The following is a 26,091-nucleotide window of genomic DNA, read 5'->3' as shown; positions in this document are numbered from 1 at the left end:
CTACTCCCACCCCCAGCTGGTGTCAATAATGTTTCCCTGGTCAGAAGACACTCAAGAGATACATGAAAACACCTCTTCAACCTGTAGCCCCAGTCTCTCCTCTTCATCTCTGGCCAACACACCTCCCCTCACCACTGCACTGAGGGACTCAAATAAAACCCAGGAAATTGCACCCTCACCAACTAGCAAGGTTTTCTTTGAGTAAAAAGGTGTTCCTATAAGCTTAATAGACAGTGGTTCTCACACTGAGTGTACATCAGAATCACCTGTGGGACTTGCCAGACCACAACCTCCCAGACTCACTCCCCCAGTGTTTCTGACTCTCTACACCTGAAGCAGGACACAATAATCTACATTTGTAACAAGCTCCCAGGTGGGTCTGGGAACCACTCTTTGAGAACCACCATCAGGAGAAAGAAAGCACAGAATTACTATGCCATTCCTCTCCAGAATAAAGGGATTTAAAAATTCACACCGAGGCAAAAACCACACTTGGTTGTTTCTTTGGGGACATTTCTAGACACAACGTTCTGTATCAATGGAACCTGCCACTCCTCAGGTGGAACACTCTGGATCAGAGCTGACAGAGGCCAGACCATGCATATGGGGAGCTTAAAAGAAGCAAAGTTCCCTCAATCTGAGGGTGGCTCCCCAAGGAGGGCAAAAAGCAGCTAGAGTGCCTGTTTTGAAGCATAAGAAAATCATGCCTGAAGCTTCTCTCCATTGGGAAGGAAAGCAAACCGGGTTCCCTGTTCTTCTCATTGGTCTTGCAGGATTAGCATAGCAGCTGAGGGCCACTTGCCCAGGCCTCAGAAGCCAAGAACCCTGCCTTGTCACTTCTTAAAAGGCATACCTAGAATTTTAAGGTCACCAGAAGGCTCTCAAGCAGAGCAAAATAAATGAGGATTAAACGCACACAGAAAATTTAGTGTGTGGTTAGAAAAACACAGGGCTCCACTGCTGCCTCCCACCTCCCCATCACAAGATAAAAACTGATCTAGCTCAACCTCCAGTTGTCAGGGCTCATCTCCACCTTTGGAACAGAGAAAGCAAAGTATTACTCACCTTGTTGGCTGGGCCTCCGTAGTCAGAATCCCCTGGAGAGCTTGTTATAAGCGCCAGGCCTGCCCCATAACTTCGGGGTCAGAACCTCATGGAGCGCAGGGCCCAAGCTCTGCCCATTTTTACAAGGTACCTGGTGAGGGTACACGCACTGGTGTAGAGGAACCTCTGGAATATTCCACAGGAAATTAGCTAACTCCAGAAATGGCATGCTCCACTCACCTGACACCACACAGCAGGAATCAGCCCGGAAGTGATGAACATCAGGGGTCAGAGGGTACGAGAAGGGGAAGGTCAGGGTCTTTGCAGAGATGAGGGAATGGAGAGCATATATTTGTGAAGCAAATTAAACTTCTCTTTTGAAATTAAAGTCACTTCCAGCGGTACACACCTCTTGGATATTATTCTTAAATTAAAAGTTTGCTTAAAAGAGTAAAAGTTGGAGTTCCTGAAGTGGCGCAGCAGAAACGAATCCAACTGGGAGTCACGAGGTTGTGGGTTTGATCCCTGGCCTTGCTCAGTGGGTTAAGGATCTGGAGTTGCCAGTAAGCTGTGGTTTAGGTCACAGACACAGTTTGGATCTGGAGTTGCTGTGGTTCAGGCACAGGCCAGCAGCAACAGTTCCAACAGGACCCCTAGCCTGGGAACTTCCATAGGCCCCTGGTGTGGCCCCCCCCCCCCAATAAAGGACAAAAGCCAAAAAAAAAAAAAAAGAGTAAAAGTTAATTCCAGGCCACAAGGCCCCTCACCTGAGCCTTGTGTCTCCTGAGATCATAGCTTCTTAAAGGCCTCCCTCCCCCAATGGCCCTGCTGCCCAACTACAGCATTCTCCCTCCTCTTCTTCTGGCAAATTAAGTCCTTTCCCTAACCCAATCAGACAGCAGGGTTGTTTCCAGCTGTTATTACAGGGTATCGGAGAGGAACGGTGTAAACAAACTCCAAAGAAACAGAGGGTATGGATTCAAAGACTTTTTAGATGTTCATAACTCAACCTACAAGCCCAACTGCTGATTTTTCTGGTGAGTTGCTCTGGTCTTCCCAGGTGCCCCGTCTAGTGTGACTGAGTCCAGGAGGCTACCTGGACACCTTGAGCCCAAGGAAGTCTCTGCTTGTAGTCTCATTCATCCCTGTGCATGTTCTTCAACAAATCCTTCTCCCTCTGGGAAGTCCTTCCTTCTGTGCTAAAGCCCTGCCCCCAGTGGTGAGTTTTTCTGTCCCTGCAGCCCTGCAGCTTGGCTTCTTTGCCATGTTGTGGTTCTACCTGGTCTTCCTGAACAGACATGGATTTGGGGTGGCTTAGGTGAGTTCTGTACTTTATGCTGACTCCTAGATGCCTGTGCAAATTTAAATCCTCTTGACTCAAAATATTGGCTTTATAGTCAATAACCCTTTTACTGATTGAAACCAAAAGCTATATCCTGAAGGCCAAAAGTACAGAATACTTTGAACTTATCTGTAAAGTGAGAGAAACAGATTTCTAACAATCCTTCCAACACTGAACTTATTAATGAAAATAGTAATATTAATAGCTACCATTATTGGACACTTGCGTATGATAGGTGCTAGGTATAGCACTTTGTACACACTTTGGGAGAAGCTGTCTTAGCTGACCTCTGCTAAATCAACTGTCTTATACCCTTATTCTCTCCATCCCTCTGGATCACTCCCTCTGCTGTCACTAGTTAATCATTGCGTGCCAAGGAGTCATTGAATAAAAGCCTGGCAATTAGAATAAGTGGGACAGGAGAACCTTAGAATAGCCCTCTACTTAGCCTAACGAATGGTAGATTTAATTTTCCTCTTCCAAAGGTGAAAGTATTTCACTGGAGCTGTACTTGATTTATATATTCTTAAAAAATAGGTAGTCTTTTTAGGCATTCACAATAAAGAAATATAGTAATTAGTTACTTAATGTTGGATCTGCCCTATTTAACAATTACAGACTGGGGGAAGCATCTTTAATAATCAAACTTTTGTTAGCATTTTTATTCTTTGCATTTTTAAAAAGTCAGTTCAACTCAACATTTTCCAGCTTCATAAAATCAATAATGACTTTTAATTTAAATAAATTAATTCACATAAAGGTTTGAATCTATACTAGATATCTGTCTTTATGTTTTACTACTTAAAATTTAGTTGCCACCTTTCTCACTATGTGCCCTTAGAAGTTACTAAGATAACTGACTTATCAATTCTCTGAAATGTGTTGCCTTGGGAAGAATTTTCATGCTCAGTATAACATCATGGTGGAGTATGGATCTGTCTTTTAGAAGCATTTTAAAGATTACTTAGGAATAAAATATTTATGGATGAAACAACTTTTGTTTAAGTGTTACATGGGATCTGTTTACCTAGATTAATGCATGTTATATATGTCTTAATAATTGTTACTGACACTAACAAACATATCACCTACATTCATTCTCCTTGTGCCATCACGGCTGCAGTTAGATGTATGGTTCCTGGCAAGCAGATCAGATCCAAGGAAAATATACTTTTTCCTCTTTTAAGAAGTATATAAATCAGAGTTTCTTCCCTTGATTTTCTTATATTAAATTCTAAGAATTTTGTGAAAACAAAACAGACAAAACTAGAACTTCGAAAAACTTAGAAAAAGTTAACACTGCTATCATCAATTAATCAAATATTTAGAGCCTTACTTAATGCTTTAAGATTATGGTAACAAATAAATTAGAATCCATTTCTTTTACATATAGCAAATTCAATTGTTTTCATCCATTTGACCTAATTCTAAGGCACCAATAGTATCCTAAGTTGAAGGCCTGAATAAAGCCAAATGACTAAACAGATACTAAAATGTGACAGCTTGGGGCAGGATCCTGAAGTTTTTCCTCATTGAATATTTCTCTGTAGTCAGTTCCTCAAATTAATTTGTTGCATGAGCCAATTAGTCATAACTCATTTTTGTACATATTGGTGCCATAATTAGAGACTTAGGAAGTGTAGAGGTTGATGCCAATGACAATAGAAGACATTTTTTCTTATTATAAAGGTCATTAAAAATGTTTTTCATTTAAAATTTTTAATAGAAGGAGTTAAAAAATGAATTTATCAAATTACCAATGATATTCTTCACAGAACTAGAACAAAATATTTTAAAATTTGTATGGAAACATGAAAGATTCCAAATAGTCAAAGCAATATTGAAAAAGAAAAACAGAACTAGAAGAATCAGGCTTCCTGATTTCGGACTGTACTACAAAGCTAAAGTCATCAAAACAGCACAGTGCTGGCACCAAAGAAAGAAAGAAAAAAAGAAATATAGATCAATGGAACAGGATAGAAAGCCAAGAATTAAACCCACACATATATGGTCAACTAATCTATGACAGGGAGGCAAGAATATACAGTGGAGGAAATATAGTCCCTTCAATAAGTGGTGCTGGGAAAACTGGACAGCTACGTGTATGAAATTAGAACATTCTCTAACACCATACATGAAAATAAACTCAAAATGGATTAAAGACCTAAATGTAAGGCCATATACTATAAAACTCCAAGAGGAAAACATAGGCAGAAAGTTCTTTGATGTAATTCATGGCATTATTTTTTTTGATCCACCTCTGAGAATAATGACAATAAAAACAAAAATAAGCCAATGGGATATAATTAAATTCAAAAGTTTCTACATACCAAGGAAACCATAAAAAATAAAAGACAACCCACAAAATGGGAGAAAATATTTGCAAACTTTGCAATCAACAAAGGCTTAATCTCCAAAATATGCAAACAACTCATACAACTTAAAAAAAAAAAAACCAACAAACCCAATGCAAAAATGGACAGAAGACCTGTACAGACATTTCTCCAAAGAAAACATACAATTCGCCAAAAAAGAAAAGATGCCAATATCACTAATTATTGGAGAAGTGAAGATCAAAACTACTCTGAAGAATCCTACCTAAAGAGACAAAAGACCGCTTCTCTGAAAACTATAAGACACTGATGAAAGAAATCAGATATGAACACAAACATATGGAAAGACCATGCTCTTGGATTGGAAGAACCAATATTCTCAAAATGACTATACTACCCAAGGCAATCTAGATTCAATGCAATCCATATCAAATTACCAATGGCATTTTCACAGAACTAGAACAAAACACTTTAAAATCTGTATGGAAACATAAAAGACCCTGAATAGCCAAAGCGATCCTGAGAAATAAAAATGGAGCTGGAGGAATCAGGCTCCCTGACTTAAGACTATACTACAAAGCTACAGTCATAAAACTGTATGATACTGGCATAAAACCAGAAATATAGATCAATGGAACAGAACAGATAGCCCAGAAATAAACCCACACACTTATGGTCAACGAGTCTATGAAAAATGATGCAAGAATATACAGTGGAGAAAAGACAGCCCCTTCAATAAGTGGAGCTGGGAAAACTGTACAGCTAAATGTAAAAGATGTAACACCATACGCAAAAATAAACTCAGAATGAACTAAACACCTAAATGTAAAACCAGACACTATAAAACTCTTAGAGGAAAACATAGTCTAAACACTCTCTGACATAAACTTCAGCAATATCTTCTCAGATCCACTTCCTAGAGTAATGACAATAAAAACAAAAATAGCCAAATGGGACCTAATTAAACTTAAAAGTTTCTGCACAGCAAAGAAAACCATCAACAAAACAAAAGGACAACCCACATAATGGGAGAAAATATTTGCAAATGAAGCAACTGACAAGGGATTAATCTTCAAAAATATAAATACCTCTTACAGCTCAATATCAAAAAAACAAACAATCCAATCAAAAAAATGGGTGGGGGAGTTCCCGTCGTGGCGCAGTGGTTAACGAATCCGACTAGGAACCATGAGGTTGCGGGTTCGGTCCCTGCCCTTGCTCAGTGGGTTAAGGATCCGGCATTGCCGTGAGTTGCAGTGTAGGTTGCAGACGCGGTTCGGATCCAGCATTGCTGTGGCTCTGGCGTAGGACGGTGGCTACAGCTCCGATTCGACCCCTAGCCTGGGAACCCTCCATATGCCGTGGGAGCGGCCCAAGAAATAGCAAAAAGACACAGACACACACACAAAAAATGGGTGGAAGATCCAAACAAACATTTCTCCAAAGATATACAGATGACAAAAAAAAAAAAAAAAAGAAAAGATGCTCAACATCTTTATTAGAGAAATGCAAATCAAAACTACTGTGAGGTACCACCTTACACCAGCCAAAATGGCCATCATCAAAAAGACTACAAACAATAAATGCTGGAGAGGGTGCAGAGAAAAAGGAACCCTCCTACACTGTTGTTGGAAATGTAAACTGGTATGACTGGTACACTATGGAAAACAGTATGGAAGTTCCTCAGAAAACTAGGTATAGAACTACAATATGACCCAGCAATCCTACTCCTGGGCATATATCCAGACATAACTGTAATTCAAAAAGATATATGTATCCCTATGTTCATTACATCAGTATTCACAATAGCTAAGGCATTACAACAGTATTCACAATAGGCAAGACATGGAAACAACCTAAATATCCATTGACAGATGAATAGATTAAGAAGATTTGGTAATATATACAGTGGAATATTACTCAGCCACAAAAAAGAATGAAATATTGCCATTTGCAGTAACATGGATGGACCTAGAAATTATCATACTGAGTGAAGTTAGTCAGTGAAGTATACACATCATATTATATCACATATGTATAAACTAAAAAAAAAAGGATACAAATAAACTATTTGCAGAACAGAAACAGACTCACAGACTTTGAAAAACTTATGGTTACCAAAGGGGACAGGTGGTGGGGGATGGACTGGGGGTTTCAGATTGGCATATGCAAACTGAGGTATATGGAATGATTGGCCAACATGGACCTGCTATAAAGCACAGAGAATGCTACCCAATAATCTGTGATAATCTATGTGTGGAAAGAATCTGAAAGAGAATGGATGTGTGTACATGGATAACTAAATCATTTTGTTGTACAGCAGAAATTATCACAACCTTGTAAATCAACGCTACTTCACCAAAACTTTAAAAAATAATTTAAAAAAATGGCACAAATGAACCTATCTACAAAACAGACTCACAGACATAGAGAACAGATTTTTGATTGTTAAGGGGGAGGGGTGAGAAAGTAGTGTGGACTGGGAGTGCGGAGTTAGTAGATGGAAACTATTAAAATTAGAATGGACACACAGAGTTCCCACTGTGGCTTAGTGGTAACAAAGCTGACTAGTATCCACAAGGATGTGGATTCAATCCCTGGCCCCACTCAGGGAGTTAAGGATCTGGCATTGCCATGAGCTGTGGTGGCTTGGATCTGGCATTGCTGTGGCTGTGGCATAGGCCAGCAGCTGCAGCTCCAATTGGACCCCTAGCCTGGGAATTTCCATATGCCGTGGCTGCAGCCCTTAAAAATAAAAGAAAAGAAAGAAAAGAAAAAAGGAAAAAAGAATGGACATGCAGTGAGATCTTACTGTATAGCACAGGGAAATATATCCAAACTCTTGGGATAGAACATGATGGAAGATAATATGAGAAAAAGAATATATATATATATGGGTCACTTTGCTGTACAGCAGAAATTGGCATAACATTGTAAATCAACTATACTTTAATGTAAAAAATGAATTTAAAATATTTTATAAAGTGCCATTATATCAGAATAATCCAGATTTGAATATAACATTCTGCCACCAACTGATGTTTAGATGAGGGACTACTTTACTGAAGGGGTTCACTTCACATTCAGGGGTGAATCTAACAATGTAGGAGAAATATTACTTAAAAAAACATTTTTCCATTTTGAATAACTCTGTAAACTATAAATTTGTTTATAAAAATTGCTTGTATTAGTCACTGTAATATTTATCTGTGGATAAAATTTGTGGAAATAAATACGTTTGAATGAAGTGGTGTGAAATTTTTAAATGAAATTGAAAACTCCAACTACGTATTGGTTGAAAAGTTTATTTAATGCTTTCTTAAGAAAACTTATTCAGGGGGCTATATTTAAACATGCATCAGGATCATTTAAACAAGGGATTGACAAATTACAGCCTGCAAGTTGAGGAATAGAGGAAAACTTTCCTTGTAAAATAGGACTTGTGCAGCTACATGAGGCAGATTAATGGAAAAGAACAGAGAACCCAGAGAGAGAGACTCATATGTGTAACTTTGTATATGGTAAAGATGGCATTAAAAAGCAGTGGGGAAAATATTTATAAGATCTATGTGGAGGAACCTATATAAGTGAAAAACATTAACGATACCATGAAAAAATAGGAGAAATAGATTTCATGCATAAGAGGACTCCATACCACAAAAATTGTCCCTAACTTGGTCTATAGATTGAAAACATTCCCACTGTAGTTTTTTGGTGAAAAATGACAAGCTAACTAAAATTTATATGGAAGAGCAAAGCCCCAAGGATAAGGAAGACACTCCTTAAGAGAAAGACGGAAAGCTTTCCCTAACACACATCAAGACTTAGTACAAAACTTTAGTAATTCAGATGGTTGGAACTAGCACAGAGATAGAAAATAGACCAATAGTACAGAGAGCCTAGAAACTGAACATCTGTATGGAAAGGTGGGTAGACTGTGTGTTCCTCTAGGTAATAAACAGATAATAAATTCACATAACCAGGGAGTTCCCTTTGTGGCTCAGTGGCTAACAAACCCAACTAGTATTCATGAGGTTGCGGGGTTCAATCCCTGACCCCACTCAGTGGATTAAGGATCCAGCATTGCTGTGAGCTATGGTGTAGGTTGCAGACGTGGCTCAGATCCTGTGTTGCTGTGACTGTGGTGTAGGCCAACAGCTACAGATCCAATTCAACCCCTAGCCTGGGAACCTCCATATGCCTCAGGTGTGGCCTTAAAAAGACAAAAGCCAAAAAAAAAAAAAAATTCATACAACCAACCTCACCCAAATGGAGAGAAAAAGACATCTGCAGGGATGGTACTCTTAAACACCCATTATTAGGAAAGTCTACTCAAATATTTCACAATACAGAGAGGTGTTCAAAACATACTGGTCAGTTGAAAAATTACCTCTGGAACCCAACTTTCAACCTAAGGATGAACTCACCTGTTTTCTGGATGGCTGGTGGAAGAATAACCTCTCTTCAGGAAAGCCTCCACTTCATACCCAGAGAGGTTAGGCCTCTCTTTGGGGCCTCAACCGAAAACTGTCTGCAAAGAGCTGAATTTCAGACAACATACACTTAGCTAATAACAGCTGAGAAAGAAAAAAGCAGCTCAACACCTGGGTCCTGGTCTGACACTTAGAGGTAGGCCCAGGTGGTAGTAGAAACTGGTCTGGTGCTCCCACAGCTAGGCTGTGGTGGTCTCACACAATCTTACAAATCCAAACCAAATGAGGTCACCCTGAATGATGAAGGGAGACAACACAAGACCGCTTCAGAGTTTTGTCTAAAAAGAAATACAAGATCTCTGTGCAAACCACACAATACCAAACAGCCCTCTCCCTGATAATGAGTGACTGGAGCTTCTCCACCAGCTGCAGCTTTAGTCTAGCTCCAAGCTGCCCTCCTTCTAGATAGGATCATGCTGAAATATCTAATCAAATACTTAACCCTACTTCAGGACAGCACCCAATCCAGAGAGAAGCTCTGCTTCTCTGGATGCTCCCCAAATCACCCAGGCAAAGCCCAACACCCAACACCCTCTCACTGAGCTGCCCCTCACTTCCCTAAAGTGTGCCCTTCATGTGTAGGCTTCCTTGCTGCAACAGAATTAAACCCACCTGTTCACGTACTGGTGTGTGCTAGGAAGCATTTGAAGTTGCTTGCATCAACACAGCGTTGTCCCTTCCATCAATATTAGCATTTTACAGCATAAACTTAGAACCAAGGAGGTAGTGTTACCAAACTAAATGTGGGTCCATCACCATGCACGGTAAAGCCAATCTACCAATACCAAGTTGTGGTGAAGGAAAGTGCAATTTATTGGAAGGCCAAGCAAGGAGTATTGGGTGGCTGATGCTCAAAAGACCTGAACTCCTGATGGATTTCAGGGAAGGGTTTTTAAAAACAAGGTAAAGGAGAGGGTTTCAGGGTACCTGGTCAGCTCCTGGACATTTTTCTGACTGTTGGGTGGTGAATAATTGGGCATCAACATCACCAACCTTTGAGTTCCAGCTGGTCTGGGGTCTACATGCTTCTGATCAGCAGGCAGTTAACTTCTTGCACCTGGTAGGGGTTTCAGTATCTGCAAAAAAGCTCAAGAATATGACTCAGAAAACTATCTATAGCCCTTGAGGAGGGACTAAAGGTCCTTGACTTTGTTTTAGGCCTAAACTGTTATTATTTTCTCCTGCTTGATTGTTCTCCTTTGTTTTTGCATTTTCTCACTTCTCTGATTAAATTTGCTCTTTGGAACTCAGGAAAGGCCTAGGAGGTAAAAGCTTTTCTACAAACAAGAGGAGGTGGAGGACATGGTGGAGGGATCTGTCCAGGGAAGATCCCAAAGGGTCCTGCTTGGTTACAGAATTTAGATTTACATAAGGTTATACAGGCAAACCTTGGAGATATTGCTGTTTTGGTTCAAGACCATTGCATAAAGTGGTATCACAATAAACTAACAAGAATTTTTTGGTTTTCCTGTGCATATGAAAGTTGCTTTCATTATACTGAAATGTGCAATATCATTATGTCTTAAAAAACAATGTACATGCCTTAATTTAAAAATACTTTATTGCTTGAAAGTGCTAACCATCATCTGAGCTTTTAGTGAGCTTTTAGTCTTCTTGCTGGTGGAGCGTCTTGCCTCAATTTTGATGGCTACTGACTGACCAGGGTGGTGGTTCCTGAAGGGTGGGGTGGCTTAGGAATGTATATATATATATACATTCCTAAGCATTTTATTTTATTTTTTAACTTTTTGTTTGATTTAAATGTTGTGATAGGCAATTTCTTAAAATAAGACAGAAAAGCAGTTTGCCACATCAATGTACTCCTCCATTTCACAAACAATTTCTCTATATGTTGTGATGATATTTGATCATGTTTTACCCACACTAGAACATCTTTCAAAATTGGAGTCAATCTTCTCCAACCCTACTGCTGCTTTACTAAAGTTTCGGGATATTCTGATTTAGAATTTAGAATTTAGAATTCCTTATTGTCATTTCAGTAGTCTTCACAGCACCATCATCACAAGTTGATTCCATCCCAAGAAACCAAATTCTTTGTCATTCATAAAAAGCAACTCCTCATCTGTTCAATTTTTTTCATGAGACGGCATCAATTCAGTCACATCTTCAGATACCACCTCTAATTCCAGTTCTCTTCCTATTTCCACCACATCAGCAGTTACTTCCTCCACTGAAGTCTTAAATCCCTAAAAGTCATCCATAAGGGTTGGATTCAATTTCTTCCAAAATCTCACTAATGTTGATATTTTTATCTCTTCCCATGAATCACAAACTTTCTTAATGGCATTGAGGATGGTGAATCCTTTCCAGAGGTTTTCAATTGACTTTTCCCAGATCAATCAGAGCAATAACTACCTATGTTATAGTTATAACTTTTAAAAATATATTTCTTAAATAATAAGACTTGAACGTCAAAATGACTCTTTGATCCATGGGCTTCAGAATGGATGTTGTGTTACCCAGCATGAAAACAATATTAATATTTTTGTAAATCTCCATTAGAGTTCTTGGATAACCAGGTGTTTTGTCAATGAGCAGTGATATTCTAAAAGAAATCTTCTTTTCTGAGCAGGAGTTCTCAAGAATGGGCTTAAAATATTCAGAAAACCATGCTGTGAACAGATATGCTATCATCCAGGTTTTGTTCCAAACATAGAGCACAGGAAAAGTAGATTTAACATAATTTGTAAGGGCCTTAGGATTATCAAAATGATAGATGAGCATTGGCTTCAACTTTGTCACCAGTTGCATTTGCTCCTATCAAGACAGTAAGCCTGTGCTCTGAAGTTTTGAGAGCAGACATTGACTTCTTCTCTCTAGCTATGAAAGTCCTAGATGCATCTTCTTACAATAGAAGGTTGTTTTGTCTGCATTGAAACTTTGTTATTGGAGCTCCCATCATGGCTCAGCAGTTAACGAATTTGACTAGCGTCCATGAGGACACAGGTTCGATCCCTGACCTTGCTCAGTGGGGTAAGGATCCAGTGTTGCCATGAGCTGTGCTGTCTATCATAGATGCAGCTTGGATCCTGCATTGCTGTGGCTGTGGCTATGGCATAGGCCAGCAGGTACAACTCTGATTAGACCCCTAGCCTGAGAATCTCCATATGCTGTGGTGCAGCCCTAAAATTAAAAAAAAAAAATTGTTGTTTAGTGCCTCTTTGATTACCACCTTACATCTCTCACAAACATCCTATTTTAATAAATCTATTTCTTGCCTTTCACTGTCTCTCAGTGAATTCCTTCTGCACCGAGACACAAAGAACCTGAACTTCAGTAAGTCCAGACACTATATGAGTGACTCTAACTAAAAAAAAATTGTGGGTTCAAGTCCCAGTCTGGGTTATGGCTAGGTTCAAGTCTTAAGTGTTGTTGGTTTCATTATGGTTGTTGTTTTATTATGGTGTAATATCTACCTCATAGAGTCACATAGCTCATTCAGTGACATGAGCTATGTCATTTTGTGTATGGTTTAATGAATATTTTTCAGTATCGCCTCCCCCTAAGTCAAGAGAAGGCTACTGTCTTGTCCAAGGCACATTAACTCTTTAGAATAGAACTCAAGTTTCCTGGCTCTGGAGTGTTCTTTCTATTTCATTCTCAAAGATACCCCAAGAATCCTTGAGCATATCTGTGACTGAGATAAATGAATTTCCAAGCCCAGAGAGAGATCCCAACTCTGGCTTCCTGACTCCATTTTCATAGTGTCCTCCCAGGTCAACATTTCCCCATGGCTGAATAAAGTAGATTGTATCAAATGGACCCCATCGCACCCCCTGCCTCTCTCCACTGGAGCCAGGAGCAGCCTGGCTGTCAGCTCAATACAGGCAGCAAAGCACTAAGCTTCTTCTTCCCCCCAAACAGCCACCCAAGGTCACAGAGAACTTGACAGTGGGTGACTTTAAAGCTACCAGAGTAATTTGTTTTTTATTTTTGGGTTTTTGTGTGTGTGTGTGTGTCTTTTGTCTTTTTAGGGCCACACTCGTGGCATATGGATGTTCCCAGGCTAGGGGTCTAATCGGAGCTGTAGCTGCCAGCCTACATCACAACCACAACAACTCAGGATCTGAGCCACATCTTCAACCTACACCACAGCTCATGGCAATGCTGGATCTTTAACCCACTGAGTGAGGCCAGGGATCGAACCTGCAACTTCATGGTTCCTAGTCAAATTCGTTTCCACTGCGCCACAATGGGAAATCCTACCAGAGTAGTTTTTGTTTGTTTGTCTGTTTGTTTTAAAGTGAGAAACCTGACAAACAGTGCTTCAAGGTCAGCATCCACAGTGATAATTATGATGTGATAAAAATGGCACTTTACCTCTAAGTTCTGCCTTCCCAAACCCCATAACTCTGATCTAATCATGAGAGAGACATGAGACAAATCCCAATAGAGAGACATTCTACAAAATACCTGGCCAGAACTTCTCAAAACTATCATCAAAAACAAAAAAAAAATCGGAGAAACAGTCACAGTCGAGAGGAGACTAGGAGTTCCCATTGTGGCTCAGTGGTAATGAACCCGACTAGTATCCATGAGGATGAAGATTTGATCCGTGTCCCTGCTCACTGGGTTCAGGATCCAGCATTTCCATGAGCTATGATGTAGATTACAGACTTGGCTTGGATCTGGCATTGCTGTGGCTGTGGTATATGCCAGCAGCTGTAACTCTGATTTGACCCAAATCCTGGAAACTTCCATTTGCTGTGGGTGTGGCCCTAAAAAGAAAAAAAAAGAAAAAAAAAAAAGCAGAAGAGCCTAAAGAGACATGACAATTAAATTAGTATGGGATTCTAGAACAGAAAAAAAGGACATGAGGTTAAAAACTAAGGAATTCTGAATAAAGTATGGACTTAAATTAATTAAAAAAAAAGAAGATGCGCTGTTACTCTAACCAACTTCATTAATATTCTTAGCTAGATTCTGGATAACCTGCTGCAGCTACTACACCAGCACTGGCTGCTTCACCTTTTAGTTTGTTTTTATAAAGATGGCTTCTTTCCTGAAACCCCTTAAGCCAACCCTCTGCCAGCTTCAAACTTTTCTTCTGCAGCTTCATCACCTCTCAGGCTTTATAGAAGTGAAGAGAGTTAGGACCTTGCTCTGGATCAGGTTTTGGCTTAAGGGAAGGTTGGGACTGGCTTGATCTTCTATCCAGACTACTACAACTTTCTCCATATCAGCAATAACGCTGTTTTGCTTCCTTATCATTGTGTGATCACCGGAATCGCACTTTCGATTTCCTCCAAGAACTTTTCCTTTGCATTCATAGCTTGGCTGTTTGGTGTAAGATTTCTAGATTTCAGCCTGTTTCTGTTTTCCATGTGCCTTCCTCACTGAGCTTCATCATTTCCAGCTTTTGATGTAAAGTGAGAGACGTGTGGCTCTTCCTTTCACTTGAACATTTAGAGGCCACTGTAGGGTTATTAACTGGCCTAATTCCAATCCTGTTGTGTCTCAGGGAATAGGGAGCCCAAGGAGAGAGAGAGAGATGCAGGATCAGCCAGTCAGTGGAGCAGCCAGAACATGCAATATTTATAGATTAAGTTCACAATCTTATAGGGGCATGGTTTGTGACACCCCAAAACAATTACAATAGTAACAGAAAAGATCACCAATGACAGATAACCATAACAAATATAATAATCCTGGAGTTCCTGTTGTGGCTCAGCAGTAATAAACCTGACTAATATCCACGAGGATGTGGGTTCAACCCCTGGCCTTGCTCAGTGGGTTAAATATCCATCTTTGCCATGATCTCTGGTGTAGGTTGCAGACATGGCTCAGATCCCACATTGCTGTGGCTGCGACATAGGCCAGCAGCTGCAGCTCAGATTGAACCCCTAGCCTGGGAACTTCCATATGCCACAGGTGTGGCCCTAAAAAAAGAAAAATAGTAATAATAATAATAACCCTGAAAAAGATTGAAATATTGTGAAAATTACCAAAATATGATACAGAGACACAAAGTGAGTGAATGTTGTTGGAAAAATGGCACCAGTGGACTTGCTCCAAACAGGGTTGCCACAAACTCAATGTAAAAAAAAAAAAAAGTGCAATAAAATGAAGCACAATAAAATGAGGTGTGCCTGTATTACTAAATGAAATTCTAAGGCATGGTCAGGATATAGACACGACAAATTATTTTCAAAGAGGAAGAGGAACAGGGAGTTCCCGTCGTGGCGCGGTGGTTAACGAATCCGAATAGGAACCATGAGGTTGTGGGTTCGGTCCCTGGCCTTGCTCAGTGGGTTAAGGATCCGGCGTTGCTGTGAGCTGTGGTGTAGGTTGCAGATGCGGCTCGGATCCTGCGTTGCTGTGGCTCTGGCATAGGCCGGTGGCTACAGCTCCGACTGGACCCCTAGCCTGGGAACCTCCATATGCCTCAGGAGCAGCCCAAAGAAATAGCAAAAAGACAAAAAAAAAAAAGAGGAAGAGGAATAAAGACAAATACAACTGACATTTGAATGATGGGAAGGAGAGCCTACCTCCCTAAAATCAAATGTCTGCATATGATTTATAGTCAGACTTCTATATGCTCAGTTTCTCTGTATCTAGAGTTCCAACAAACCTCTGCTCATATAGTACAGCAGTATTTACTACTGAAAAAAATCTGCACATAAATGGGCCCATTGCAGTTCAAACCCATGCTATTCAAGAGTCAACTGTATATATCCCTCACCTAAGTTTGTGACAATGTCTTAAGCTATTGGGAACACATCCAGACCTGGGGTAAACTTAAAATAAGTTCAGCAAATCAAATGTATTATATTCAGTCTCTATTTCATTTCTTATGTGTGCATTTGGCAACTTGAGCTTTCTAAAGAGTAGATATTTGTTATAAAGACAAAACCACATCCAACATAATAACTAGCCTCTTAATTAACAAAATTTGAAGTAATCACCAAGGCAGTTAAATTAACAATGAGCACATATATAACTTCCCAAACTACTCAAGATTAGAAAACTCACTCATTTTTGGAACATTCTGGAAAGATTTTTTTTTTCTTTTATGGTCACACCCATGGCATATGGATATTCCCAGGCCAGGGACTGAATCCAAGTTGCAACTGCAACCTACAGCACCACGTTTCCTCTCAATTTTTATTTTGAAATGTCATTTATTCAAATTCTCATTTATTCAAATTCTATCCTTGGGTTCTGCTTTCATGGATTCAATAAACTGCAAATCAAAAATATTCAAAAAAAGGAGTTCCCATTGTGGTACAGTGGGTTAATGATCCAGCATTGCCTCTGTGGTGGCACAGGTTTGACCCCTGGCCCAGTGTAGTAGGTTAGGGATCTGGCATTGCTGCAGTGGTGCTGTAGGTTGCAGTTGCAACTTGGATTCAGTCCCTGGCCTGGGAATATCCATATGCCATGGGTGTGACCATAAAAGAAAAAAAAAATCTTTCCAGAATGTTCCAAAAATCAAAACTTGGATTTTTCCATGCACTAGCATAGAATTTACATTGTATTAGATTTGATTATAACTAATTCAGAGAAGGCTTAAAGTATATGGGAGAATGTGCATACGTTATGATCAAATACTATGCCATTTTACATAAGGTACTTTGGACTGGAACCAGTCCCCTGAGATACTGAGGGACAAGTGTACTCATTTGCTAACAATGTCCTAGACCCTACCAACTCAACCAGTCTCCCAGTTGCTGCTACTGAAATTTCTAAAGCTATTGCTGCCTAAGCTACCATCAATTTTTAGTATTATAGGAAGTTTAAACAGGGAGATTATCCACAAAATATAGAAGAGAGAGCCGAGGCTGATTATTTATGAAATCCTAATGAAATCTCAACAGAATTTATAGATTTTTATATAGGTTCACTGATTTCTAGTCTTACACTAATGCTACTCCTCCCCCCCACCAAAAAAAAAAAATTACAGAAAGAAATGTTTACATGGCATTTCTAAAAATATCAAAAGCTAAATGTCTTAGAACAATAACTTTACATTTCAGGAAGGCCCATGTCTAGATTTTTTAAATTATAAAATAACTAATTTTGATATAGATATTTAGTGCTGTATAATATATTCCTGGTTATATATGGTTAAACACGAAACAAAACATCATTTATTTGGGGTAATTTTGCAGCTTGCTTGAAAGATACGTTTCCTCTCAATTTTTATTTTGAAATGTTAAATACCTACGGAAAAGTTGTAAAAATAGAACAATCAACAATCATGTACTCTACCTTTGGATTCCCTACCTGGTAATATTTTGCCATGTTTGCTTTCTCTCTTTCTCTGCCAAAGTATTTGTGTGCGTTTTTTGAGTTAATCAGTAATTAGTTGCAGACATCATGATTATTCACCTCTAAATACTGCAGTATGTTATCTCTTAAGAACAAAGGACAATCTCCCCCATATCTACAATATAATTAACAAAATCAGGAAAAGTTATGTTGATACTATTATCTCAGGTAATTTGCAGAAATTTTCCCCCAGCCACCCCAATTCTGTTCTTTTCAAATCCAGTTTCCAATTAAAGATCCCATGTTACATTTAACTGTCACATCTTGTCTCCTTTAATCTAATTCATGCCCAGCTTTTTTTCTTTTTTTTTACAACATTGAAATTTTTTAAGAGTTCAGGTCAGTTATTTTGCAGAATTCCCTCAATTTAGATTTAATTATTTCCTTATGATTAGATTCAAATAAGACATTTTTGGCAAACTCATACATAAGTGAAATTGTGTCCTTCCCAATGCATCAAGATGATGAATTATTGATGTTAAGCTTTGTCATTTGGTTAAGGTAATCGAGGTTTCTCTAGCATAAAACTCCTCTCCTTTTCATGATATTTTGAGTCTGTGTAAATATCTTTACATAGATTCACATGTTTTAATTTTTTAATTTTTAATTTTTTAATTTTTAATTTTTTAATTTTTTGGCTACCCCACAGCATATGGAGTTCCCAGGCCAGGAATCAGATCTGAGCCATAATTGTGACCTAAGCCACAGCTTCACTAATGCCAGATCCTTAACCCACTGTGCTGAGCCAGGGATAGAACCTTCATCCCAGCACTCCCAAGATGCCACTGATCCCACTGTGACACAGCAGGAACTCATGTTTTTTACATATGTAAATCTTTTACCCAATGATTTTCCAAATCCACCCATTTTCATGACATTTTAATTAAAGAAAATTTAGGGAGTTTCAAAGGACTTGCTGCCAGTGATCTATAGGGAAAATGTGATATTTAATGATGGTATCTTAACTTTTCTTAATAAATATATGGGGAGGGGGACAAATTGAATAGAACCTGCCTTTTTCTCTTATTGAAGAACACTAATACCCTTATCAACAGTTCTTCAGACCAAGAACTTTCTTTGCATTTGAATATTAGAAAGTTTTAAAGAAAAAACACTTAACTTTTAAAGAAGGGTTGATTTCCTCCACCACTGTATCTCATACTAGGCATAATTCACTGCACATGTTTTCTGATTTTTATTTTCTTCATTACAAAACACACATTTGACTGGCTTGAGTTTTATTGAGTGCCAGCTCGAGACAAACTATGTTGATTTTGGCTCATCTAATGAATCCATTTTGGTTTCAATTTTATGATATTACTAGCTTTCAGACATAAATCAGGCTCTAATGCGCTAAGGTATTCATCATATGTAATAACTCTTGTGCATCTAGAATGATATTAGCTCTACACCATCCTTGGGAGAATTAAGAAAATAGTCACTAAAAATCATTTTCTATAGAAGCCCTGGTTGAAAAAAGCTGAGCTTCTAGTAGTGACACATTACCTTACAATGATGTATTTGCCTTGGCAATTTTGTTGGTTTCTCTGGGTCTAAGCATCCTCATTTATAAAATAAGAAAGTCCAAACAAGATGTCAGAATAAACACAACATTGTAAATCAACTGTATTTTGATAAATTAAACAGTTTTTAAAAAGACAGCAGAGCTCACCTCCCACTAACACATCAAAAATACATCTACATATGGAACAATTCTCATAGAATAACTACTGAATGCTGACAGATGATCTGAGACACCCAGAATTGCAAGAAAGACCTCCACATAATGAAGTAGGATGAAAGGAGGGAAAAATGAATTGATATGGGACCTGTGTCCTTAGGACGGTGCTGTGAAACATGAAACAAACCTGCACCCTGGGAAGCCCTTTCACCAGTAGGGAGACCAGCTGGGATGGAAAGGGAGCTCCAGATGCTCAGAGGAGCGCACAGCAGGTGGATTGCAGCAGGCAGAACAGAGAAGGACCCACACAGATGGTTCACCACTGCCCTGCACTCCCCAGCCTGAGACACATGTCCACTGGTGTGAGTGGGGGCTGGGTGCTAAAACTTGGGCTTTAGAGGACAGACTTAGGGAGAAGACTGGGAGTGGCTACACAGAAACAGCCTGAAGGGGCTGGAGTGTGCTATGTGTCACAACCAAGGGGGTACGTGGAAGGAGTCTGGGTCTACCACAGAGTTGAAGCACCACTGTTAAGGGGTGTGTGAAGGGAGGTGCAGGGCCCACCATAGCAGTCTCTTTCTCAGTGCCACCTCTATGAGCTCTGGGACTGGACAAGTCCCAGCAGGTTGCCCACACACAGAGGCAGAGCTGAAATCAGAGTTGATTCCCAGGGGAAGTACAACTTAGGAAGCAGGGCTGAAATCTGAGCTCTCCCCATTTGTAAACTCAGCACCTACAGTCTATCTGTGTAGACAATGGATGCCCTCGCAGCTGAGACAGGTCTAGCTTTAGCAGCTGTGGGTTTTGTGGGTGTGTGCTTAAAGAGGCTGGGCCAGGCCAGAGCCTGGGCTGCTTCCATAGCTCTCACAGCAGGTCCAGGTATGCAACCACTGTGGTCCTAGTACCTGATTTCAGTGGATCAACACCTAAGAATCTGCGCAGGTAGCTCTGTGAACACAGCGCCTGATGAACACCAGGGCTGACTGCTTGCATTCCCACAGGTTTAGGCAGGGCTGAGGGTAGTGCCAATTATAATGTACTTTGTAAACCTGCAGAATGGGTGACAGGTGACACAACAGAGCACAGTCCTTGGTGGACATCTCTGGCATCGAAATACTCAGTGGCTCCTCTCCCAGTGGGAGCAATCCAAGGCCACCTACCTCATACAACAGTCAGAAATGGATCTGGGGGTTTCTACTCCAACTAGGGAGCAAACCCTGCCCCTTACAGGGCTGTGACAACCACAGAGCAAAGAAGAGACCCTGCTCAATATCCAGTGCAGGCTCTGATCAACACAACAGCAGTCACATGCCCCATCAAGGGGATAACGGCCAGCAAAACCGGCCAGCAAAACCGAGGAAAGACATGGCAGGCATTCACACTGAAAACAGTCAGTGCACCAAAAATATCAAACTCACATAGGCTACAGGGACACTCTTACATAAAAATAGCCCTCCAAGACCACAGTAGATAATTGTTTCTCCTAAACTTATAGAGTCAGAGAAATATAAGTAAAATGAAGAAGCAGAGGAACCACTCCCAATTAAAATATCAAAAAAAAAAAAATCCCCTGAAAGAAGAAACAAGGAAAGAGACCTCTTCAGTCTAATAGATACTGAGTTCAAAAGGGAGATAATAAAAAATAATGAAGGAATTAAGAAAGGCTATCGATAGAAATGCAGACTCCTTTAAAAAGTAACTAGAAAATTATAAAGAAGAGCCAAGAAAAATTAGAAGACACATTTGCCAAAATGAAAGCTGAGGTAAAGGCAATAAAGAGCAGACTGAAAAATACAAAAGAAGGAATAAGTGATCTGGAAGACAGAATAATGGAAGTCACCCAATTAGAACAGCAGATAGAAGCCATATGGAAAAAAAAAATGAAAGCAATATGAGACCTATGGGATTGATATGAAGTCTACCAAACTATGCACAGGAGGAAAAAGAAAAAAAGGGATTGAAAATATATTTGAAGGATTTCCCGTCATGGCTCAGTGGTTAATGAATCCGACTAGGAACCATGAGGTTGCAGGTTCGGTCCCTGGCCTTGCTCAGTGGGTTAAGGATCCGGCGTTGCAGTGTGCTGTGGTGTAAGTTGCAGACATGGCTCGGATCCCGTGTTGCTGTGGCTCTGGCGTAGGCCAGTGGCTGCAGCTCCGATTAGACCCCTAGCCTGGGAACCTCCATATGCTGCAGCAGCGGCCCAAGAAATGGCAAAAAGACAAAAAAATATATATATATAAAATATAAAATATATAAAAAAAGGGATTGAAAATATATTTGGGAGTTCCCGTGGTGGCGCAGTGGTTAACGAATCCGACTAGGAACCATGAGGTTGCGGGCTCGATCCCTGCCCTTGCTCAGTGGGTTAAAGATCCGGCGTTGCCGTGAGCTGTGGTGTAGGTCGCAGACGCGGCTCGGATCCCGAGTTGCTGTGGCTATGGTGTAGGCCAGTGGCTACAGCTCCGATTAGACCCCTAGCCTGGGAACCTCCATATGCCGTGAGAGCGGCCCAAGAAATGGCAAAAAAAAAAAAAAGACAAAAAAAAAAAAAAAAAAAAAAGAAAATATATTTGAAGGATTTCCCATCATGGCTCAGTGGTTAATGAATCCGACTAGGAACCATGAGGTTGTGGGTTCGGTCCCTGGCCTTGCTCAGTGGGTTAAGGAAAGTGAAGATGATTCAAAGGAATGGAAAGATATTCCATGCTTTGGGATTGGAAGAATTCATAATGTTAAAATGGCCATTCTACTCAAAGCAATCTACAGATTTAATGTGATCCCTATCAAATTAGCCATTACACTTTTTGCAGAACTAGAATAATCCAGTCTTCTGCTCATCCACGATCTTTTCTTTGAAACTTGTTACAGAGATAGAAAGAGTAGACAGGTGACAGAGAGATAAGTGGATAGATAGGTAGGTAGATGGATGGATGGGTGGAGGGAGGAATGGGTAGACAGATGGACAGACAGGTAGACAGACAGATGGACATAGAGCAACTCCTGAGTATCTGGCAGAACGCGTGTGGAAACATCAATGTTTGCTGACTGTTTCTGATCACAATTGGTGGCATCTAAGGGATGACACCCAGAGCCTAGGGAGAGGGCCCTGCTCTTCTGTCCCCACTGTGCATCCCCCACCCTGCCCCTCGTGCACAGGCTGTGTGCTCCCCTCCCTCACAGGAGGCTCATTTCACTGTCTTTCTTTAGGAGCAATGGTGCCATTCACTGTGCACCTGGGGCAAGCCTTGGGGACAGCCCCCTTGGGCGTGACTGCAGACACTGGTCCCCCTGGGTGTCCACTGCCTGTTACCCATAAAATTTATATGGAACCATAAAAGACCTAGAGTTGCCAAAGCAATCTTGAAAAAGAACCAAGCAGGCAATCAAACCCTCCCAGACTTCAGACAATACTACAAGCTACAGTTATCAAAACTGGTACTGGCACAAAAAACAGACTATATGGATCAGTGCAACAGAATAGAGAGCCCAGAACCAAACCCATACACTTACAAGCAATTATCTTCAACAAAGGAGGTGAGCATATACATTGAAGAGAGTCTCCTTAGCAAAGTGATACTGGGGAGTTGGACAGCCGCATGTAGATCAATGAAGTCAGAACACACCCTCACCCCATGCATAAAAATAACTCAAAATTGCTTAAATATAAGACAGGACACAATAAAACTCCTAGGAGGGAACATAGGTAAAACATTCTCCAACATAAGTCATACCAATGTTTTATTAGGTCAGTTTCCCAGGTAAAAATAAGAGTCCCCATTGTAGCTCAGTGGGTTAAGAACCTGATTCAGAACCATGAAGATGCAGGATTGATTCCTGGCCTTGCTCAGTGGGTTAAGGATCCGGTGTTGCTGCCAGCTGTGGTGTAGGTCCCAGACATGGCTCGGATCTGGCATTGCTGTGGCTGTGGTGTAGGCCGGCAGCTATGGCTCGGATTAGACCCCTAGCCTGGGAACCTCCACAAGCCATAACTGTGGCCCTAAAAAGAAAAAAAAAAACAAACAAACTAAAATTAGAGTTGCCATATGATCCAGCAATCCCACTCCTAGGCATATATCCAGACAAAACTACAATTCAAAAAGATATACACACCCCTATGTTCATAGCCACACTATTTACAATAGCCACAACATAGAAAGAACATAAATGCCCTGATGAATGGATAAAGAATATGTGGTGTGTATATACACACAATGGACTACTACTCAGCCATAAAAAAGAATGAAATAATGCCATCTGCAGGAACATGGATGGACCTAGATATTATCATACTAATGAGGTGAAACAGAGAGAGAAAAATATGACATCACTTATAAATGGAATCTAAAATATGACACAGGAGCTCCTGCTGTGGTACAGTTTAAGATTAGCAGATGCAAACCATTATATATGCAAACCTATATATATATAGGATGGATAAACAACAAGCCCCTACTTGTTGGGACTACACTCAAGAGCCCCACTCAATATCTTATAATAAACTATAATGGGAACTATATTCAATATCTTGTAATAAACTATAATGGAAAAGAATGTGAAAAATAATATATATTTTTAATTAAATCACTTTGCTATGCAGTAGAAATTAACACAACATTGTAAATCAACTCTACCTCAATAAAATATTTTTTAGAAAAACTAAAATGTTGAGTTCCTGTTGTGGTTCACTGGGTTAAGATCCCAATATCCATGAGGATGCAGGTTCAATCCCTGGCCTTGCTTAGTGGGTTAAGGATCTGGTGTTGCTGTGAGCTGTGGTGCAAATCACAGATGTGCCTTAGATCCCATGTTGCTGTGGCTGTGGCATAGGCTGGCAGCTGCAGTTCAGATATAACCCTGAGGTGGGAACTTCTAGATGCCACAGGTGCAGGCCTAAGAAGCAAAAAATAAATAAATAAAATAAAATGTTGTCATAGTTCAAAAAAAAAAAAAAAAAAAAGAGAGAGAGAGAAAGGAAAAACCCCTACCTATTTCATGGAGTTGCAAAATGTCCCTCAATTTGGATTTGTCTGATGTTATGTGAATTATGTTTTTCTGTTTTGTACAATTCTCATATTGCCTGAGTGTAAAAATTATAAACGGCGTTCATAAGTGCTTGTTTCAATGCTGGACAAACAGTTCCCAAATGTGGCAGTTTTATTTTACTATCACTCTCTGCTCATCCTCTAGAATATGCCGTGGGTGTGACCCTAAAAAGACAGAAAGACAAAAATAAATAAATAAATAAATAAATACAATGTTAATAATCTTAGAATTTCTGTATTGAATCGATGACTGTCAATTTCCTGGATTTGCTCAAATGAAAGAAACAGAAAAAGAAAAGGAATAAACCAGAGGATCGAATTACAATAGCTGGTGAGAAAAAGGGAACAATGGCTAAATGGGAGTTGGATGGGAAATGAATGATGTACATCTGTAACTATGGACATGTTCTAATTACATTTTGAAAGCCTTGAGTGGTTTGGATTACAAGAATCCAATTCAATCCTGAACACATGGAAATTTTCCCTTAAAAGAGTAAACAAATACTGACCTCTAACATGAACTAAGGTATTCCTGGGGTGAAGTGTACTAAGGTCTGCGTAAATAAATAAATAAGATGGTTTGATGGAAGAAGAGAGGAAATGATACAGCAAATATGGCAAAATGTTAAGGGTAGAATACAGTCAGTGAATATACCAGTGTTTGCTCTTTCTATGTTTCTTTCTACTTTTCTGTAAGTTCGAGAAAGTTTTCACAATAACAACACTGGGTTAAAAAAAATAGGAGTTCTTGCTGCAGCGCCGGGATGCAGTTTTGATACCCCACCCAACACGGAGCCAGTGGTGTAAAACGCTAGAGCAGCTCTGATCTGATCCCTGACCCAGGAACTTCCATATGCCGAGTGGCGGCCCAAACAAAAAAAAAAAACAAAAACAAAAACAAAACACCCCAAACCCAAACAAACCAAAAAAAAAAAAAAAAAAAAACCCACAACAACAAACGATGTGACAGGGCCACGAAAGTGTTTGAAGAGAAGGCATTCGCTGTTGGCTCAGAAAACCTCAGAGCCTCCCACCACCCCTTATCAGAAGCCTGAGGCAGCCTGGCCGGCCTCCAAGCCCTGGCGCTGAGAATCTGCCCCATCTCTGCCCGGATCGCCTCCTGCTACCCTGGTCTCAGATCGTTCTCAGCACAAACTCCATCACCTGGTTCCCAGATCTCAGATTGCGCAGTGGTCACGTCATCATCGACCAGGGCTCACAGTTACAGCGGCAGAGGCATCCCTAACCTCCCTCATCCCTAGCCTAACCAGCTGCCCCTCCTCTTCCCCCCAACCCCCGTTCCCGGCCCCCACCTCGCCAGTCACGTATTATAATCCTCTCAGGCTCCAGGCCAGCAGCAGCGCTGCCAAGCCATGGGGCCCAATCATATAAGGAAAATACTGCGGCTTCATTCGGGGCCTGCAAAGTGGAACAGGGGGCGCCTCCGCCCTAAAACAGTCGCTACACTCCTAGGGCGCAAACCTCCCCGCCCCCTCCCGGGACCTATTTCCCCTCCCCCGCCCAGAGGCCTAGGCCTTTGCCAGCGGTCTGGGCAGTGGCCTACCCAACCTGCAAAATGGGCTTAGCCAATCCCCCCTCGCCATCTTCCACGCTCCGCCCATTCGACTTCCGGCAGCGCCGCACCAACTGATCTTCAGCTTTTGCGGAAGGTGGGGCAGGTTTATAAAGGCTGGGAAGAGAATGGATAGGGTAGAGTCAAATTATTTTTTTTTTCCCCCTGGGGGAATAGAGAATGGGAGTTTCCGTTGAGGAAATGAACCTGACTAGTGCCCATGAAGATAAGGTTCATTCCTGGCCTCGCACACTCAGTGGGTTAAGGATCTATAGATAGCAAATGGGG

At 40.5% G+C, this 26,091-nt stretch overlaps 1 long non-coding RNA gene and 2 other non-coding genes across 12 annotated transcripts in view; all 3 read right to left on the bottom strand.

Annotated features, from left to right (window-relative positions):
- LOC102158467 (uncharacterized) overlaps window positions 1–26,091 on the bottom strand; it is a 273,514-nt gene that overhangs the window by 90,601 nt on the left and 156,822 nt on the right. The window contains exon 4 of one of the 10 annotated variants that reach the window (XR_014808973.1): window positions 24,174–24,395. The exons of the other annotated variants lie outside the window; for them this stretch is intronic. This is a non-coding gene — a long non-coding RNA (uncharacterized LOC102158467). Of the gene's footprint in view, window positions 1–24,173; window positions 24,396–26,091 lie in introns of those variants that run through there. 10 annotated transcript variants of the gene reach the window in all.
- Window positions 25,360–25,442, bottom strand: LOC146406285 (small Cajal body-specific RNA 18). The gene has a single exon (XR_014832342.1).
- Window positions 25,524–25,669, bottom strand: LOC146406284 (small Cajal body-specific RNA 17). Its single transcript, XR_014832421.1, has one exon.

The sequence above is a fragment of the Sus scrofa genome, chromosome 1 (genome assembly GCF_054392235.1).
Source record: "Sus scrofa isolate SSC_HxYL_T2T_F1_AM1 chromosome 1, Sscrofa_HxYL_maternal_Yorkshire_Landrace_v2.0, whole genome shotgun sequence".
NCBI classification, from domain to species: domain Eukaryota; kingdom Metazoa; phylum Chordata; class Mammalia; order Artiodactyla; family Suidae; genus Sus; species Sus scrofa.
The sequence above is the reverse complement of the archived record's forward strand: the minus strand, read 5'-3'. Positions and strand labels throughout refer to the sequence as shown.